The following is a 21,912-nucleotide window of genomic DNA, read 5'->3' on the forward strand; positions in this document are numbered from 1 at the left end:
CTTAAAAAATTTCTCTCGAAAAGAATCAATTTCTACAATATATACGTAAATCTTAATAAAAAGAATTTTAATAATTAATATTTAAATAATAATAAACGAAATTTCCAAATGATTATTTGTGCACAGTACCTCTCCATATTTCTCGTCCACCAATTCTTCGTTTGCTTTCGAATTACCGTAGAAGTGATATTTTAACGCGTTATTCTAAAATAAACCTTCATAAAGCTTCCAGAACTTTGTTCCAAGAGCTTTCAACGCTCGACGTTCATAAACTTCGTGGTCGCGATGACTTCATCCACGCGCCCCTGTTGTTGCATTCCATTCTCGTAGGAATATAACGTACGGGGAACCAAGAAACGAAACACGTTTCCCTCATGTTCCCAGGAATATGAGACATGATCGTGTCTAAACTTTGGTCACGATTAAACGATCGAAAACAGGGGGGGGGCAGAGAGATGAAGAGGGGAGGGAGGAGGGATACACCGTGACCGAGGCGATTCCCTCGATGGTAGCCATCATCTGGAAGCTCGTCTCGAGCCTGATCTAATGAATCCGCCATTTCGTTCAACGTGTAGGTATACTATATATACCTACCAGTTCGATCCAGTCGATGGACGATTAAAAATTTCGGTGAAAAATAATTAATGAACCGGTTGGGTTGTCTTCGATGGAATTATGGACGGAGATGGGAAGATGATCGGATGTATGAGTAATTGATCGTGGAAAGCGGTAAATGCCGAGGTGAGCCGTGGCTTAATTAAACAATGTTTGACGGGAGATTTATGATCGGGATGAGGTGCACGTTTTTGTATTTGCGAAATGATCATTAGACACGCTAGAAATATTCTAACTAAAAGAATATTTTATAAAATACATGATATTTAAAGAAGAAATAATGATAATTAATCATTATTGATATTTAAAAAAATGTAATATGTATAAAATGAATGGTATTTAAATTTCTTATTATATAAGAAATTATAAAAATATATAAATTATATATCAGTAGAAAAAAAAAGAAAGATAAAAGAGATCTGTTATCTCAGATAAAGCATTTTTTTCTTAAACTTTATATTATTATCTGAAATGTTTTGTTTCATTTAGATTAGAGTTGAGCGAATTTTAAATAAATGTATATGAAATTATTTATTTAATATTTTACAAAATAAATTACTATTTTAATAAAAATAACTTGTCTCAAGAACAAGTTTTCCTCAAACAATCAATTCTTCAATTTGTTATTCATTCCAAATATTCATCTTAAATTGATTGAAGAAAAAAATATAATTGAAACGCATTAATCGAATTATTATTTTTAAATTATTATTCGAAATATATTTCTTCTCGATCAAAATCATCGTTACCCGGAATATATTCGCAGCTAATCTTCCAAATTAAAAAAATCTTACTATAGACCACATTATTAAAATTACGTCGAGGATTCCGTCTAATATCCCTAAATTGCATACCACCGTCCACAATCCATGCCTTTAAACCAACATAATCTTCGAAAGAATTCCTTAATTATCATAATTCAGAGCACCAAGCACCGCGCCTCTAACATCATCGAAAATACAACACACCGTGCAAAATCTTCTCCCTTTCGTACCCATTTCCCGCGCAAGCCCGATCGAACGAGGCAAACTCGCCCCACCCCTCCCCACGTATCCCTCCGCGATGGCGGCCGTGGCAAAAGTTAATCCGCCGGGCGTCAAAGCGCCGCGAGCCGTCCCTGAAGAGATCGCGGGACGACGGGTTGTTTGCTCTCGCTCGGATTTTACGGCTCCGACAGGCCAGGCCGGACAATTACTGGTTGTTAAACTCTCCGACTGCATGGGCAAAAGCGATCGCAAAAGTCTCTCCGCGGCCGCATCCCGCGACCATCGGCAGCTGCAACTGCGCACTTTAAGAATCACCATCGCCACGCACACCGGTTTCTGTATTTATTTTTGCGCGTTCTCTTCTTTTCTCCCTGTCTCCGTCCATCTCGTCCACGTCTCCACGTTCGCCTTTCTTCGTCCCACGCATGGGGCGGCTTCGTCGTAACCCTCCCCCGATTTATGAACCGCGATTATTTTGGAGTGAAGGAATGAAAGGGGGTGGGGTGGAGGGGTGGAGAGCGAGGGGGAAAGGGATCACTCGCTAAATTACTCATTAATTCGACGTTAATGCAGCGAAAGGGTAATTTGCGCTTTTATGCCGCTCGATGTTCAGCCCTGTTTTTGTCGTATACTTCTTTTAATGAAGGTAATTACGGGAAGACTGACAAGCTCCACCTTCTTTGTCGATATTTCCGGCCGAAAATGTATGAATTTATGTATGGAAGAGGGCAGCGATGCTTCTTGTTCTTTTTTTCGTGGTGATTCTTTGATTTTTTTTTTTTTTTTTGGTTTGCTTGTCCTTATTTGGGATTGTTGCCATTTTTGTCGTAAAAAAAATTCTTGAACGAGGATCTTTTTACATCGAGTCAAGGGTGACTATGTTCTCAAATTTTTAAGGTAATTTGTTACATTCTTTTATATCTCCCGATTTCGTAGAGTATAAATTAAGATGGTTTTTTATTCTTTTTGTATGAATATGATTAAAGAATCTATAGAGCTTAATAAGAATAAAGATTTCTTATTGTTCTTCAAATATGTAATATATTGTATTTGAATATTTAGTACTTTTTTTTATATATCATATGCATTTTGTAAATTTTTGTTTAAATTTTGCATAAATGTATATTATCATTATTGTTTATAGCAATTCATCTTGATTTATTTTTTGTAAAATTTCTAATTTAGTTTAATTAATTAATCACAAAAAGATTAATTTCTAATTCTTTATACAATGTAATACAAATTTAAAATAAATCATGTATCTATATAACTCAAAATATAAATATTCAATCATTTTTAACACAAAAGAAGGATTGAAAATGAAATTATGCTAATATTATTAAATAATCCAGATATAATATTAAAGAGAGAATATAAAAATATTAATATATGTGAAAAAATTTCTTTCCTTAAATATCAATTATAAATATGAATTTATCAAATAATTTCCATATGACTATTATGATTCCAAATTCCTCAGATTAAAGATTTTTCCTACTTATAATCTCGTTGAATATCTGAATATATTTAAAAAAAATATATTCTATTGTTTTTTATTTAAAAAAAAAAAATCACTTTCAACAATCGACGATCTTCATCCAAACCGGATCTCCCTTAAGTAAGCCTCATCCACCGAAAGATCAAACCAATTAAGCTATCCGGGTCGACGAAATCTTCTCACCATTCAGTGCTCGAAACGGATTACAGCAACGAAGGGAAACCTTCGACCTTCCTTAACCGAGAAATTCAACGAGCTTTTCGAGAATTTTTACACGAGGAGATTAAAAGAAGACAGGGCTTTGATTGCGAGATGAAGAAATTATGCGATGAACGCGGATCTCTTAATTCTGACGGGACAAGTTTGCCAGATCTGGCCTCCTCTCGGTTCCGAATCATGCTCGTGGCAACCTGTAATTATCTTTAGCAAACTAGAGATCATCGTGATTGCGCACAACATCGCCCACCCCTTATATTTTCTCAGATCCAGTTCATGGGATCTGCTTTGATCCTGTTTTTCCCCAGTGCAGGAATTATTAAAATGATTGTGTTCATGCCACTTCAGAAAAGATTCCAAATTTAATTGGAAGAATTTTGGTGTTTAATCTTTTTTCGTGGTAAAAGCTTTTTTGTTAATTTAACTCGATAAGAACCGAGTATCAAGATTAAATTTAGTTTTTTTGGTAAAAAAAATGAAAGCTGAGGAAAAATGATAGTATGATTTATTGTTTAAGAGGGAATTTAAATAATTATGATGAAATGCGAATTAGATTCATTCTTAAAATTCAGATGCTTTTAATTACTCTTAATTTATAAATAAGTTTTTTTTGCAATAGTTAATTTATTTTCTATGACAGAATTTTTTAAGAAAGGGAGTTAAGGGATAATTTTTGATATTCAATCATTTTCGTAAAGGGATGAATGGAAACGTGAAAAATTGATAATGTAATTTTTTATTATTTTGGAAGGAGGAAATGTAAATAATTGTGATGAATTAAATTTATTTTTTCAGATTCAGAATTTTAATTATTCTTAATATGTAAATCTTTTTCCTCTGTAAATAAATCTTTTTTTTAATTCATTTTTCATCATTAATTTATTTTCTAAGATTGATGGAATGAAGATGAGTAAAAAAAATTAAAATATGATTTATTGTTTGGAGTAATTGAAGAAGATGGAAAATTTGAATCGAAATAATTTTAGTGGAATTATTTTTCACTTTTAGACTTTTAATTATTCTTAATAGGTTTGTGAGTAAATTATTATTGCTTAATTATTATTTATTTCAGATTTTTTAAATTTTTTCAAAAAAAGAGATTTTTAAAAATGAGATACATGGAAAAATAGAATGATTTATTTTTTAGAATAATATTTTTCAAGCAAGAAATTTGAAATTGAAATAACACTGATAGAATACAAATGATTCTTTATACGTTCTCAGATTTTTAAATATCTATTCTAAATATGTTTTATAGTGAATTTTTAAATTATTATTATTTCATTCATAGATAAAATCTACATCAGATTTTTAATTATAATATTTTTTTTTTAAATATTCTTATTGTATTATATTCATAGATAAATTTATTCTGAATGTACGATTATTATTAATATTTTTATTCATATTCATTTTTATTGGAAAAAAAATAAGATTTTTTTTTCTTAATTATTCTTAAGAGAATAAATAAAATCTTAAGGATGAATTAAGATATCGTTTTGTAAAATTAGGCTTTTTTTAGTTTCGTAACTTGATATTGACTGTGATGTCATAGACTTCAGTGGCTAAATTTCAGTGATTATATTCATAGATAAATTTATTCTGAATGTACGATTATTATTAATATTTTTATTCATATTCATTTTTATTGGAAAAAAAATAAGATTTTTTTTTCTTAATTATTCTTAAGAGAATAAATAAAATCTTAAGGATGAATTAAGATATCGTTTTGTAAAATTAGGCTTTTTTTAGTTTCGTAACTTGATATTGACTGTGATGTCATAGACTTCAGTGGCTAAATTTCAGTGATCCAAGCAACAGTAGCATATTCTTCGAATTTATAATGAGCTTCTCGAGAGAGGTATTTAAGAACATCTTCTGTATTAGCATAAAGGAGCATTTTAACGAACATCTTATCTTCTTTATTCACTGCATAAGCAAATGTTTCTTGATTGATTCATGGAACAGTTTTTTCGTTGGTTATTATATTAACAGTTTCGTATAACAAGTTCCATTTAAATCTTCTATCTTATTATTAAATGATTTGCCTAATAAAAAAAAAATTAACCTTATACTTTTGATTAAATAAATCATCATTGATATTTGCAAGTCAATTGCAATCAATATTGTAAAATTATTAGAAATTAAAATTTTTATTTTTTAATAATTATTTTTTTCTAAGATTTTTGATATTTCTGACAAGATTTTAACAATCATATTATATGCAATAATTAAATTTCGAATATTCATGTCACGATTTAATAAACACAACTAAAGAAATAGAATATAAACGGAGTGTTACTTCATTCTTTAAATATTATTAAGAAGTATTTTGAATATTTTTTATACTTTTTCTTTTTATACAGATTTTTTATATTTTTAAATAATTAAATTCCTTATAAATGCATATATTTTTATGTCTTAATTGTAAAAACAATGTAAATTATATAACATTTAATTCTTTTATTTATTTTTATGATCAATCTTTATAAATACAAAAATTATAATATCTATTTTATATAAAAAATATTTTTATCCATGATTAATTACAGGAAAAACAAACTAATCTTAACGTTTTAACGAATATTTATCCCAAAATAATTGAGCCTTAAATAATTTACCCGACATATGCTTACGTATTTAAAGCAACAGAACCATCATCACCTTCAAAACCAACCGATTCAATGAATTATTTAAACTTCTTCGCCTCTGGAATCACGAAAAAGAACTCATCCATCCGTAAATTGATCCACGAGCCTGCGCATAACCCTCCCCCCCTCCGATTTTCCTCAACTATTATTCTCAACCGATTCAAACAATTAATCTCGTCGTGTGCCATTCTCGCGAACGAAGGTGGTCCGTCTTAAAAACATTGCTTCGAAACAAGAAATACGATAAACGGTTCGATAAACAAACGAAACGCGGTAAGATGATCAACCCCTTCCATCGACATCGATCATTCCATATCGAATGGAACTCGATTGTTTCCTCGTGGCGGGGGACAATTAACACCAGGTATGCGCCACCAGTGGCGACTTCCTGCACGCGGAATTTCCTGGCAGAAAGCGGGAATCCACGCGGAAACGATCGTGCAAAGTTCAAACGGTTCGCATTAAAACGAGCGCTCGCCTCACATCTTGATTCGAATTGCGAAAGAGTGAAAGAGGCGAATCATGCGGAAAGCCGACGCGGGTATAAAGACGTTTCGCGTGCGCGGTTCGTTTCGATGGTTTCGCGAGAGTTGTATGCAAATTGGATGGTTCGCAACGGCGCCCCACCGTGGATCGTCTTTGTTCGCCCCGGTTTTTGCGGCCGCAGGGAGGGAAGGAAGAAAAAATCGGGACGAGAGAAAAGAAGTTGGCGCTTAGAACAACGCCGGCAAAACAACGGCCGTTAGCGTTACGTGGTGGAAGAGAGGTGAGAGGGGGATATACTGTGTGGCTTTGCTTTGGAGGATTCGGGCAAGATTAGCGAGGAGGAAACGCACGCTATTCGATTATTGCTCGCGCGATATTGGAATTCTTGTTTTTCAATGAATTTTTTTTTTTTTTTTTTTTTTAGAAAGATGAAATTGCGGTCATGTATGAGGAAATTAAGAATTAAAATATTAGAAGGGGGATGATTGATTTGAAAATTGGGATATTAAAAGGTATTGATGAATTGATTATATGAAGAGATATCTAAGACAAAATATTGCTTATTATCTTTCTGTGGAAAGAGTTTTCAAATTAAATGATTATTATTTGACATATTTATTATTATCTTATTATATTTTAAATTTAGAATTCGCTTACCGAAAATCGTTGAAATTGAATATTAATTTTGAATATTAATATATAAATTATGAATGTATAAAATATAAATGTAATAAGTATAATGTAAGTATAAGTAATAATGTAATTTATAAGAAAATTATTTTAATTGAATTACCGATGATGAAAATTTATGAAAATTGGGGAAAATAGAAAATAGAAATATTATTGTGATTATACAGAAAGAGGTTAATTCTAATTTTGAAAACTAAAAAAATATTAACAATAAAAATTTAAAGAATAAAAAGTACGATACTTCATATGTTTAATTCATTTATTTAAATTTTCTATTAAAAATAAATAAATAAAAATCTTAAATTATTAAACTAATAACAAACTGCTCATAAATTCTAAAACGAAATACCTTTATACTCACCAATCGCAAAACAGTAAAAGCTCGAAAGTCAAGCACCGTTCATCCGAGTCAATTGATTTTCCACAACTCGAATCCGGAAGAAAAGGTTCATCGAGGCGTATAAACGTCGTGCTCAATCTCGATATACACCATTGTTTCATCGCGAAACCTTTGACCACGTGAAAAAAAAAAAGGAAACTGGGCGTGTGCCATGCTTCCACCTTGCTTCCACAAAGCTGCCCTTAATCGTTCTCCTATAAAAAAGGGTTAACGATTACCGTCAATACATCAACAAAGACGCATTGATCTCACAAGCATCGATCAATCCTCCCCTTCTCACGTTCAATTACCATCCATCCACTCGACTCCACTCCTTTTTTCACCCCTCGCGATCCTCAACCCTAATCTGGTCCGCGGCTCCTTATCCGGAAGGGAGGCGTTGTCACCGTGTTTCCGGCCACAATAGGAGCCCACTGGACCGTGACTAAATCGGCACGACGTACCCCCGTCGACTTTATTGCGCGACAATATAATTATTTTGCGTGCTGTTCGCGGCCACCGTTCGACAGGGGGCGAGGAAAAAGGGATGTTGGGAAGACATTAAACAAGGGGGGTCGAGAGAAAGAGAGAAAGAAAAAGAGAGAGAGAGAGAGAGAGAGAGAGAGAGAGTCGAAAAAGCAGGCGTGTGCCACGCTCGATGGCCAACAATGAGCCGCGAACTCGGCCCGTTTGTTTGCCAAACAATTGGCGCCGCGGCGAAAACAACGCGAAACAATCGGCCATTGTTTCGAATCGGGAGAGGCTATCGTGAAGAAAAGGGGAAAGGACGTCGACGTCGGCGTCGAAGGCAAGTATTTAGGGGGTGGTGGAGCGATTCAGAGAAAAAGAAAGAGAGAAAGGAGGCTTGTTTATGATGGCTCGAAATATCGTTAATTGACTGACCTCGACTCGACGAAACTTTTGAGGACCGCGATGCATTTAAAATGCGGTCGGCATTTGGTGAACTGGTGGTGACTGGTGAAGAGATATATGAAAGTGATTGGACTTGCTTGTTTGATTGCGAAACGATTGTCAAATCGAGAGAAATATGTACAGGAATTATTCGAGATTGTTAGACTTTGATGTCTTATTTTATATGAATATTCTTGAAGTAATGTTTTGATAATACATAATAAAATTATGTGTTGGATATAGTTTTAGTATAGAAAAATTTTTCTTTCTTCTTTTTTTACTTTTAATTAGAAACTTATTTTTTATTAGAATGAAATTGTAATTAATATTGGTTCTCTTAGAAATATTCTATTTAAGAATTTCTATTGTGGAATTAAATCAGCATATATATCATGTTTTTTTAGAATTTGTTAAAATAAGCTAAGCTTAAAAAAAGATTTTAATTTAGAAAGTTAGATAAATTTTAATAAATTGCATGTGATACAATTTGAAACATAGTTCTATATTTATCTCAATTTCTTATATCCTAACAAAGTTAATTACTTCCTGTTCCCTGCCTACTGGAGGCACTTACCCCTGAACAATCAGTTCCAAACACCTAATCAAAGGCTACATTGAGTCACACTCCCCCGCAGACATACCGCAAAACACAATAAACGACTCTGGCAAACCGCAAGAGTTTATAAACACCTGACATATAAACACGTATAGCAAGTATACACTATTTCTTAAATTTTTCTTAAATCCTTAAAGGAATACAATATCAAGTCTTTGAAATTTCCAAAAATCCAATGTCTTTGGATGGAGAAGAAAAATCTATAGAGATGAAACGAATATTAGTTTTAGAATCATTCCTAAATTTAAAACAAAAATAACAAAAGTTTTCATTTGTATATTTAAATTAAGAAAAATTTACAAAAATAAAAACATTTTTTTACTTTTTCTCATCATATTCCACATTCCTCTCAGCATTCTTTCAACTTCTTTAAATTTCACAACTCGTGCACAATAATCCTCGTAACATCAAATTCTCAACTTTTCAAATCGAAATATCCCTTATAAAAATCATTCGTATACGAAAAAAAATTTATCTAATAATTCTCAAGATCTTTCCAACGCATTTTTATTTAAATCTCAAACATGAAAAGGAAAACCTAACGAAAATAAAATAAACATTTTGCAAATAACAAAAAATGATTTTTCAAAACATTTAAAAAAGAAATCTATCATTAAAAAAAAATATGAAATATTAAAACCTTCTATATACACAAAAAAAAAAGAAATAAAAGAAACTTATTTGTATAAAGTTGCATTGCACACATGGAAAAAAACGAAAACAAAACGTTTCAATTAATAGAACGGAATCTTTCGAACATAAAGAGAAGGGTATCCGCGAAAATAAAACTAATCCTTCTCTCAGAATTTGCCATACCCATAGAAAGGAAAAGACAAAGGTTCGTAGAGTCTCGCGGATCGTCAAGCTCGAGCGAGATCCGCTCGTTTCCTTCTCCTCGCGCTGTCAAGCCCGGTGTTCTTTTTTTAAAGACCGCCGACAATGTACCAGCCGCTATAAATACGTACGCACGCGTGAATACGTCGCGACTGTCGCCACGTGTGAAGCAGCTTGAGGGCCTTCCTCTCTCTCTTCCTCGCGTTTCTTCGCGCGCAAGCATCGCTCCCTCCTCCTTTAAACCCTCCCCCCCACCTCCTCGCCACTTCTTCCTCTTTTTCCACTTACTTCTTCCCATTTTATTTTCCCCTCTTTTTCCACTTCTTCTTTTTGTCTCTCTTTCTTCCCGCGTTATGCGTGTCCCCTTCGCGAACGACGGGGACACGACGGCGATGGAAGAGGAGGAGGAGGAAGGAGGAGGAGGAGGAGGAGGAGGAGGAAAAGAAGGAGAGAAAGAGCAGCAGGAATATTCCCGGTCGACATTTTTCTTGTCGGAATGCGGAGTCGTTACGTTCGCGAGGCGTTACGATCGAAACGCCCGAGATGTTCTTACCGGTTCCTCGGAGCTCTCGACGAGCGCTCTTCTGTCCCCTCTGCGAGAAGCCGGGGATTCGAGATCGAGTACCGTGTACAACGTGAACTTTCCAGAGCTGACTCGGACCCGATGAGATAAGATTCGAACCGGCAGCCCGTGGAACCGGCACGTGTTCTGTCGTTCCGTGGACCTCCTTCGACGACGACAACCTGGCACGAACCTGTTGATTTTCATGCAAAAGATGAAAGAAAGAAAGAAAAAAAAAAAAAAGATTTAACGTGGGAAACAAGTGGGAAATTAGCTTCGAGAAAGAATTGAAGATTTAACGTTCAAAGCGATTAGCGTGCGTGACTCGCCACGTTTCGTGAAGAGAATTTTAGAGAATACCGAGAAAGAAGGATTATTTTTATGAGGGATGGCTAAAAATTCGATTTGAAAAGTTGAGAATTTGTTGTTACGAGGATTATTGTGCACGAGTTGTGAAATTTCATTTCGAAGAAGTTGAAAGAATGCTGAGAGGAATGCGGAATATGATTAGAAATTGAGAGAATGTTGGAAGTTAGAATGTAACGTACAATATCTTGATGAAAACGAATCTTTCTTCCAAGAAAAATTGCTTAACATTAGAAACGAAAGATTAATTAATTTCACTTTTTCTGCGTTAGGAACCCTAATACGTCATATTTGAAAAATATATATAGAGGTCGCCGTGTATTTTATTCGTCGTTGCTTATCATCAATTTAATAACCAAAATATTCAAATCTCTATTTTTCTCTCTTTTTAAATGCTTTTTCTTTTATTCACGACATTAATATACAAAGAATTAAAAATTCTGATCGAAAATTTCAAACATAATAAAAAAGTGATATAAAATAAAAAAATCGACGAAACAAGTTCACCAATCTCAATTATCCCGTTCTCAATGCATCCGATTCGATCGTGACGAAAAAGATCGAGGACATTCACGATGTAGTCTCTGCTGTCTCTGACGGGACGAAATAGGCAACGTTTTTTATCGACGGTCCCAGTGGTATAATAGAGATGACGCGGTAACCTAGTCAGACTACCGAATCGACGGGCCTTCCGCGAACGGCCGGGCCAAGAAAAAGGCATCGTGGCATGAATTAAGGACGACTTCCGAGTAAGTAGGATCCCCGGTACCATGGTAGACCCCTGCCGCGCCTCGTTACAGCCGAAATTTCTCTCTCTCTCTCTCTCTCTCTCTCTCTTTCTCTCTTTCTCTTTCTCTTTCGCCTCCGCTCGCCGACGTCTCTTTATCTCGCTCCACCTTCCTTACCTGAAACTGCTCCGACTGGAAAAGAAAAAGCTACAAAAGATAAATCGCCGCTTCACTTGGGATGCGTTTTCCCTAATAACGATTTATTTAACTCCGGCCACAGCTTTCGTATCGGCCCTGCCTTCGTTGTGTTTTCGATGGTACGAGGGACCCGTTTTGTTGAATTTATTGCTATTGATAGTTTATGAGATATCTGTGGAATTTTTTTTTTTTTTTTTTTTTAGATTTTGGGAATAAGTGAGATAGGTATATAAATATATATATATTGAACGATTGTTAGTTATGAAATAGAATTTGTAAAATGAACGAATGAGTGAGATTTCCAAAAATGTTCATGTACGTGTTTTAAATATATTTACATAAATAAAAAATATGATAAATTATGGGAAAAAAATTGTTATTTTTCAAAATTTTTAATAAGATTGTACGTTGCAATATGTTTCTTATCGTTAATGCCAGAAGAAAATATACATTCTTAGAATTACGTGAAATACCTTGAGATGATGATTTTATATCGAAAGAGGTAATTAAACTATCTATGATTTTGATTAACTGAAGATTCGATTATCCGAATTTTCTTTCTGGATAAAAATATCGTAAAATGTAAATAATCTTGAGATAAAGCTTCAATAAGTTTAAAACTAATAAAATAAAGGAATGTTGGAGTTCAATATATCCAAAGTATTGATTAAATTCTATTAAAATTAAAATTTAAATAAATATAAATTAATATCTATTATTCGATTATACAAATCGAAATACTGTTCAATATATGTTTTTTGTGTAACTTATGACGAATGATTGAGTTTATGGATAAATAAGATGTCCAAAAATATATATTTTCAATTAGTTTTCAACATGTCATTACGAGACGATCGATCTTTTCTTCTTGTAAGAAGACTTCTTCCAATGTATTGGTCGTATTGTCGTTCATTAGTGATAACAATGTTTCCATTGAATCTGTCGGGAATACTAATGATGAAACGAAATAAAAATAAATTTTATTTGCTATAAATGTCATTTATTTGGCATGTAAGTCCCATTATTGTTATAGATGTATTATGTTGGGATCTTTGAGTGACCCCACTTTGGTATGCCATAGGTTAACACATTTCCTGGCACGTGGATCTCATATACGTACTTCACGCACACTAAACTTTCTCTTCAAACCTCTGATGTTTTCACTGTACACATGTAAAAGAAGTAACATTGTACGTACCATTGATGGTACATTTATTTTATGTTAAAAGTCGTACAGACGACATTAGACATATTAATAGAGACATTACACTTGTGCTTGTATTACTAATAAAATTTCTAAGAAATTTAACTTACGAATCTTCTAAGCTTACTTTAAAATTATATTGTGACTAAAATTCAACTTTTATTGAATAAAAAAATAAAGAATACAAAGATAATTTCAATAACATTCGTTTAATCAATAACATTTGTTTAATTTAATCTCCATAAATCATTTATGGCTCTAAAAATTTCATAGGATCGACTCACGAGAGATCAAAAATCAATCCTTTTTAGGTAAAGAACAAAAACTGGAGCCCAAGGACTGGACACGTTCGATACAAGTTTCAATCGATCACGTTTCAAGTCGTATAAATCATCACTTTGTCCTAAAATTTCACAAGATTAATTGATGACAGGGCCACCATCAGTTTCTTTCGTTAAAGAAGAAAAACTGGAGGACGAATATAAAGGTTCATGATCGATCGATTGAACCGAATAAATGCGTTTCTTCATGATCGTAAATGGATGGGAAAGTGAAAGTTTCGAGGATCCAACCTTTCTGTGAAACCACTTTACGCTGGCACGATGAATCGAGATAGAGGCAAAAATAATATAGTCATCGATTTTTCGATCGCTAATCGCGATCGATTCGTTTCGTTTATTCTAAAAAAAAATTTGTCGCTTTGATCATTTTCCACGGGATAATTAGCGAGTGGGCCCCGACAGGATAATCGAACACTTTTCTTTTTTACTCTGGCTGTGTACCCATCAGGCCCCGTCTTCGTGAACGTCACGTGTGCGTCCCCTTAATCCCTCTTAAAGGCCCCTCGGGACGAATACTCGGACACGAGGATGCCCGAAGTAACACGAACGTAATCACCGAGGACGAACGCACACACCCGCGCTCGAGAACTCCGACGGGGCAGACATCTCTTTGTTAGAGGGTCCAGTTCTTTCCACATCGTAGTGAAAGCTTTGAGCTGTAATCTCTTGCTTTGGATTAGATTAGAGAAATTACGAGCAATAATAATTTGGATATTCTTACATCGATTTTTATTTTGGATTTAGCTAATTGGAAATTAATAATTTCAAAAAACGGATTATTTTGTAAAACAGGATATAGAAGATATGGATAATGATAAATTCTAAAAGATAAGATGAAATTGCTTATCAAAAAATAGATTTGTGAAGAATTTATATTAGATGAAAAGTTTCTATTCCGTTTTATAATCGTATTAATATTTTATATTTTTCTTCTTGTTATATTCTATTTGAATATTCAAAAATGGTATAATTTTTTCCATTCTTATTATAATTTATTAGATTAATATATTAAGTAAAATAATAATCAATTAATTATTTGAAACTTTCATTATTTTATTGCTTATATCGCATTAGTTTATACAATCCCATAAATATTCTTGTTAAAATATTTTAAACGTCAATAAACAAGATTAAATCTATGCAACAATAGACCAACCAAAAACAGCAAAAAAGTTTCGAAGAATAAAAATCCACAGATCGAAGTCCAATTTTTCTCTTATCGAATTCTTGTCTCGGCAAAGAAAAAAGAAAAGAAAAGAATAGAATCGTTCGTAACTCGCGCACATCGCTATGAGGACGCACGCATAAGCGGCGTGTAGGTCGTGGCTCGAGTGGAACGTGTACGATGGTTAGTTAGACCCGTTGGCGGACTCTCCGGGGCTCGAGAAAACGATGCACGATCTCTCTTCTTCTCTTATCCTTTCTTCTCTCTCTATCTCTCTCTCCCTTCCTGAAGATGGCATTGGTAGCCGTAGGTAGGACCCCGTGCGTGCGCCACACCGTATATTTCAACCGTGCAGGCTGTCGTTGTGTGCATTGTCGCATGCACCGGGTATGAGGTCCGCGGGAGATACATATTTGTTACGGGGATGTCCCTTCTCGGCGTGGACGTGATTCGCCTCCGCGATTCCAATGAAGATCTCCCCGCTGATTGACTCTGTTTCCAGCCTCGATCCGTTCGTCTCCGCTTTTCCCCGGAATACTCGATCCAAGTCTAAGCGAGGATATTGAATTCTTGCTTCGTATCTTTTCTTCGTTCCTTTGGAATTATTTTAAGAATCGTGAGCTTAGAATTGGAGATTTAGCAATTGTAAATGTAATAAGATTTTCTTTCGTGTGTTGTAATTGCGATTTGGTTTTTGTAATCGTAATTATTGGTTGTTTATATATTTTTCTGTTATAAAGCGTCTGTCGTGTAGAAAGTATATGATCTTATAAATTTAATAATCAAGTACTAAAAAAAAAATACATTATAATTAGCATAACAAAATTATTTTTCTAAACATTAACGGACAAACGCATAAAATTAATTAAATAAAATTAAATTAAGTTAAATTTAACATATATAATATTCAGTTTTCAATAATAAAATTTTTCAATAGTATACATATTTTTCCTTATTTTTAAAATTTAAATTTTTAATTTATAATCTCGTTTCATATAGAAAATATTCTCGACTTGCTGAGTATCAAAATCGAAAGAATATTAATGTTATAATAATAATTTAATTTTATTATTTTTTCCAATACTAATCTTTTTAAATCAGGTAAACAAAATGATTATTAGATATAATAATTTATCATGACACTTTTAAAACATATTGAAAGAGATATAAGATACATAATAAAAAATATAAATAATATAATTTATTTTCGAGAATATGTATAAATTATTTATTACTTTTTCTACTTTAATAAATACTATCTTCTTTTCTTTTTTTCAAGTTTCTTTTCTATTTTTCGCTTGTACATATTCGTTTTATTTTTATTTCAATTATAAATAGAATATGTGTTAAATAGCAAATAAATAACATAGCATGATATATTTTCCATCATCGTATAAAAATAATTATTTCAAATCCAGCATCCATTTCAACGTAAAACGAAAGAGAAGAATCTCTACCCAAGGGTATTACTCACTCATTTCGTTTTCCCCAGTAGTACGTAGAATAACGTTCGCGCTCTTTACCGAAGAAACAAGTATCAAAGGATCAAATGAAAGTTCTCTTAATTAGTCGTGTACTCGATTCGAGGCAGCATCAAGCCCAGTCGCGTTTCGCACGCGACGCACAACTGGTTCGATCCCCGCAGCACGATTCATCATGTTTCGAGGGAGATGCATATTTGTTACGAGACAGTGTCCCTCCTCGGTTTGGACGTGATTCGCGTTCGTGATCCGAATAAAGACCTCCGGCTTGTTGACTTGGTTTCCAGGGCAAGGAGGCCTCGTCTGGAATCGCGAACACGCCTCGGCTAAGGAGAGGGAGAAAGGACGATTGGCAGGCCGCCTCTCTATCGGGCCACCGATTCCCCCCTTTACCTGCTCGTCTCCTCTTCCTCCCCTCTTTCTTCTTCTTCTTCTTCTTCTTCTTCTTCCTCTTCTTTTTATTTCTTCGTCTTTCTAATGGCGAACCCGTCGTAATCGACACGCACCGCGATCCCGATGAGGCGATCGTTCGCCTGCCAACTACCGTGAAATCGCTCTTTCCCACTGTTACCACAGTTTCCTCACGACTTTCGTTGGCCAATTACGCAGACACCCAGAAGGAAAGGCCTAATTGAATCCGCTGTCTCGTGGAATACGGGGAATCGATGAGGGTGAGGCTGCGTGCGATTGGAATCGGTATTGCTTGTTCTTCTTCAAATCTTCCTTTTTTTTTTCATTCGCGTGAACATGTTTCTCGTTTCCTCCGAGGATAACCTATAGTAACTAGTTGTTACGGAAGATCGGTAGTGAAGACAATGTTTGATAAATTATTCTATATCGGCAGGAGAGAATAATTTTTAAACGTAACGTAACGTATTCTCTATAATGATTTAAATTATAATTCATCTTGTGAATTATAAATTGATTAATTTATATGATGAATAGAATGATTCGATGAAAAGATGTCTCTAAAAGATATCCCAGATATTTTTAAATAGTGCAAATAGATCAAAGATTTATTTTGGAAAACAAATTGAAGTTCCAACGAGATTAGATAGATAATATAGTAGAATCAATAAAAAAAATGAAAAATCTAGAAAAATACTTTTAAAATAACCGAATATTTTAGCATCATATTATGACATTGAATAATAATCGATATTTAGATGTATTGAAAATTGTAAAAATTATATGATCATGTTTGTAGAATCGAATAATATTTCTTGAAACACTTTTTTCTTTCTTCTTTCTTTGTACATAAACTAAGATAATCGAACCTTCCAAATAGCTCACTCAGTATAATTACCCCGTTCACTCGGATTTATCGAACGATTTTATCGACGAATCATGTACCTAAGTGGAAAAACCAGTCACCGTTCCGTTTCTTTGGAAAACATTGATCTAATCAGAAAAAGAAAAAGAAAAGAAAGGAACACGTCGGATCTATTAAGCTGGGGGATGTCTTCAAGTCAAAAGATCGGATCGTAAGATTCTGGATTTTTGGGGACGCTTAAAATTTACATCGTTACCCACGAGAGCAATGGTGTATTTCGTAATCTCTACCACGTGCTTAATTAGTGATTGAGACTTTTCATTGACTATATAAAAGGATTGAAGATGATTCGTCTTTTTGTGATGAAAATAGAAGAAAATGAAAAATTATATATATCATATGATATATATAAATATTTCTTTATATTTGGATTTTTTAAATTGAAAGATACTTTGAGAAATAGTGCAATAAAATAAAATTGATATTTATAGTTATATATATATTGTACTTATTTAAATGTTTAATAGTTTCATTACAAAAATATTTGAATCTCACAATTAGCAATCCCAAATTACAATTTGAATTTATTATATAATAAAATAGAATATATTAATGGAATATAATTTGTATAAGATAAACAATAGAAACGATAAAAAGCAATCACACTTGCTCTTCTTTCTTTTATCTTCAATTCCAATATCTTTATGGTCAAGTCTATTAATCATGAATTAAAAGGTATTCCATCGACATTAGAATTTTTTCTCTCGCATTCCATCGCCAGGCTAATCATTAAAGGCGCGGGGACTACAGGACTGCTCGTAATTAGTGCCACTAATGAGAGACGCGTTTCTTGCAATGCGTGTACATGCGTAATACCGGTACGTATCATCATTAAATCCGCTTCTTTCTCTTTTACGGGCTGTATTTTTCGGCTGACGTTTGTAACTGATATTTCATGATGACGTAGCAACAATTCCATAAACGTAAGAAATACTTAATGTCCAATTATTGTACTCAATTTTTTGGATATATATCTTTCTTGATCAAACGTAATGACGTCGTCATCATTTCTATCCCTTTAAAATGTTATGAAAAGGATAAGAAGCAACTCAAAGTATATCGAAGAGTAATATAACATCGAAGAAAATAAAGCTACACTTCACTGTAAATATCAAATCTTGTATCAAAGAAATTAAGCACGCTTATTCACGCTTTGTCCAATATTCTACATTTGAAAAAATTCCCCTAAAATTCTCTTCTCCCCTTACGCAACAACGTTTTGTCGATAATAATTCCAAGAGGGAGAAAATACGCGGCCACTCCTAGGCCCCGTGAAGAATTAAGACCCGAAGCCAAATTCGATGCAGTTTCGATCAGACCGCGTTGCTTCGAGATCCCCCCATCTCCCCTCCACCTGTTCCTTTTTTCTCCCCTCCACCTGTTCCTTTTTTCTCCCCCTCCCAACTCTCGAGTGCTATCTCTTTTAAAGGGCCCAGCTCGTATATACGAACGCTTCTAGCCCAACCGGTCCACGTACGCACACCGATGCCACCGTGTTCACAACGTGGCCGAAAAACACCGTGAACGCACGACGAAGACAGCTGCTCGCGGTTGGACGAAGAAGGAACGTAGCGACGAGAATTATTTATGGTGGCTGATAGAGACGCGGCTTTCGAGGCAACGTTGTCTAAGAGGCAACAGACCCACGCACTAGCATTCCTACCTCCATCCACTGGCCTCCTTCTCTGCTCTGCTGTTACCTTCTCTTTTTCGTCGTTTTTTTTTTTTCTTTCTTCGTCCTCCTCCTCCTCCTCCTCCTCCTCCTCCTCAACTTGGTCTTCTTCTTTTCTCGCCGGCCGACTTTATCCAGCTTGACTTCGCTGCTCGTCATTCTCCACCTTCTTGGACATGTTTCTCCGACACGACGGTCCTCCACGGTGATAGGTAACGAGCCGATGAGAAGCTACGTTGGATTTTCTGAAATCACTAGGACACCGGATAAAGCGCGGCTGGACAACCTTTCAGGACAACGTGTCTGATGGTTGTAGGATGTTCTTTATATCGTGAGAATGAGTAGATTGGATAGTTGGTGTCGCCTGTTTTATGACGCCTTTCTGATGGATCTATGGTATATTGTTGGTTTCGTATTGGTGGTGTTGGGTTGTTAAAGAGGAAATCGTCATAACAGGTTTCTTTTTTTTCTTCTTCTTCTTCTTCTTCGAGTTTATTTTATGAGCGGTTATCCTAAAATTGAAGAAATAAATTAGTAATGTTAATAATTGTCATTATTCGCTGCAAAAATTATATATTAACTTTTTAATATGTATAACATTTCATAATATGATCTATATAAATAAGATATATATGAGATTAATGTTTGATCTGATATATTAATAAAAATATTTATTATCTTATAAATAGTTAAAAATTGAATGCACTGATATTGCACATCACTAAATTCATTTCAATATTTTTTATATTTATCAAGTTATTAAATTTTTAATCCTCGATAAATTACAATGTTATATGATATTTATTAACAGACGCGAGAATAATTTATTGACATAAAACAAATTGGCATCAATGTTGAATGTGTTGAAATAATTCGTAAGCAAAGTCTATTTTCATCGAGTAAAACATTCTTATAACTCATGTTGCCGTTGACCTTCATCTCGATCGATCCAGCAAGAGTCCGAAACATGGTTTTTGTCCGCTTTAATTGCCAGACACCTCTCGTGTTTTCCCGAGCTTAACGACCAGCTGAACACCTTCCTTCCCTGTGCGTTGCTTCCCGCGTGTGTATTCGTGAGCACACGAATTCTTCTGGGTGAAACCGGCAAAGGGTTGCTCCGGGCCCTCTCACCTGCTCCCGAAAATGCATCTTCGAAAAAAGTTTGGAACTTGACTAATTGTCCGTGGAACATTAGTCCAGGCAAGGGAGGGCAGACTTTTAAGAACCAGGGACTGTGCTGGCTTCCTTCGTGGATGATCCTTGCGAATATTTGGTCTTCCTTTTTTTTGTGTCGTCTTGCCATGCAAAATGCGGTGCAAAACACCTGCTACTACTACAGGTTTTATATTATAATGAAGGTGAAAGAAAGTATAGTTATATGAAAGTATATGAAATTTATTTAACTTTAACATATTATGGATGTTTTGATGTTATTCTCGATTCGAATTGTCTTTGAATCACTTTTAGTTATTTTTAGGACGATTTTTGATCGATCTTGATTTCAACTTTGATTCGCAAACTTGCACAATCTTGGAATGATCTTCGATCGATCTTAAAGTGTTCATTTCCATTAGCCTTAATATAATCGTCCATTTTTTCTCTCAATTAACCTTCGATCAACTTGCAAATTACCTTAAAGGAATTACGAATCTTCGAATCACCTACTGATTGCCATCTATCATTTAAAGTTTTTAAAGCTTTATTACCATACCATATCACGATATCCAATTTACACGTATGTACAAGCATATCGAGCATCTTTTTCAAAACTTTGGCACCATGGAGTGTATTAATTACCAAATCTAATCGAATCATCAACGTAAATTCTTGTTCTCCCTTGTTCTAATGGCAAAATAAAAGCAATCCTCCCCCGTGTCCCATCTGATGGCGACGCTTTTTGCTGTCCCGACGAGGTGATAATCTTCTTAGAAAGAGAGAAGAGAAAACGCGCGCGATTCGATGGCGTTTTTGCGTGCGCAACTTTGTACGGCGGGAGGGAGGGAGGGGGGAGGGAAGGAACATCTGCAGCTTCGTATTATAAAGCGAGCGGGATTGTCGGCCGTTTCGTAATTACAGAGGAAATGGAAGGGTTCTAAATTGTAAATTACGAGTGCGCTCTCCCAAGGGGGAGGTGGGTTTAGACGCGTGAAAAAGGAACGGCTTGATCTTAGAAGAGGGAACACATATTTTATCCCGGTAATAACACACCGAGGCCTCGGTTGACGAACGGAAATTGCGATCGGCCGCGATGAATAACCATTTTCGAGCCCTAAACCCCGGGAATTTTAAATGTCTTTATTTTTCACCAACTAAATTTCGAGCGTTGGAAAAATTTTCATAATTTCGTAGCATTCGTAATTTCTTTCAAATTCAATCACTCGTTTCATTTGTACCGAATCACTTTGTTCATTCTGTTTAAAAACTAGTTATTGATTAACTTATCGATAAGACCACGAATATTTATGCATTTGTGAACAATTTAAATGTACACAGAATATTGAGAATATAGTATATACATTGTGTTTCAGTTTTCATTAAAGATTTCTCTATATTAATAATTTATTTTGAAATAAGTTCGTCCTGGATTAACAAAAATTATACATATATTAGATGATGGACTTCGGGCTTAAGTACTTTTCCTTAAATAACGGTAACGAAACCATTAACCTCCATTCCGCGTTTATAAAAATTTTATTTTACATCCGCAATTTATATTCATCAAGTTACTTTTATTGTAGAATTATTCCAATAGCTTTACCAGACATGATACCATATTATCAATTCCATAAAAATTTTTTTTTGCAAAATTGGCAAGTATCAAGATAGAAAATATACAGGAAATAAAGGAAGTAATTCATCCCTATATCACGCAATATTATTATCTCATTTGTAAACATCACGTCTTTGATTAATACTCATGATCACATTGAATCATTTAGAAGACAATTTTCGTTACCGAATGTTATTCTCAACATTTCA

General features: G+C 34.3%; 1 protein-coding gene across 2 annotated transcripts in view; it reads left to right on the plus strand.

The window, feature by feature from the left end:
- Positions 1-21,912, plus strand: part of LOC551746 (transcriptional activator cubitus interruptus) — a 175,939-nt gene that overhangs the window by 99,499 nt on the left and 54,528 nt on the right. The gene's annotated exons all lie outside the window — the stretch shown is intronic.

Source organism: Apis mellifera, linkage group LG4 (assembly GCF_003254395.2).
Source record: "Apis mellifera strain DH4 linkage group LG4, Amel_HAv3.1, whole genome shotgun sequence".
NCBI lineage: Eukaryota > Metazoa > Arthropoda > Insecta > Hymenoptera > Apidae > Apis > Apis mellifera.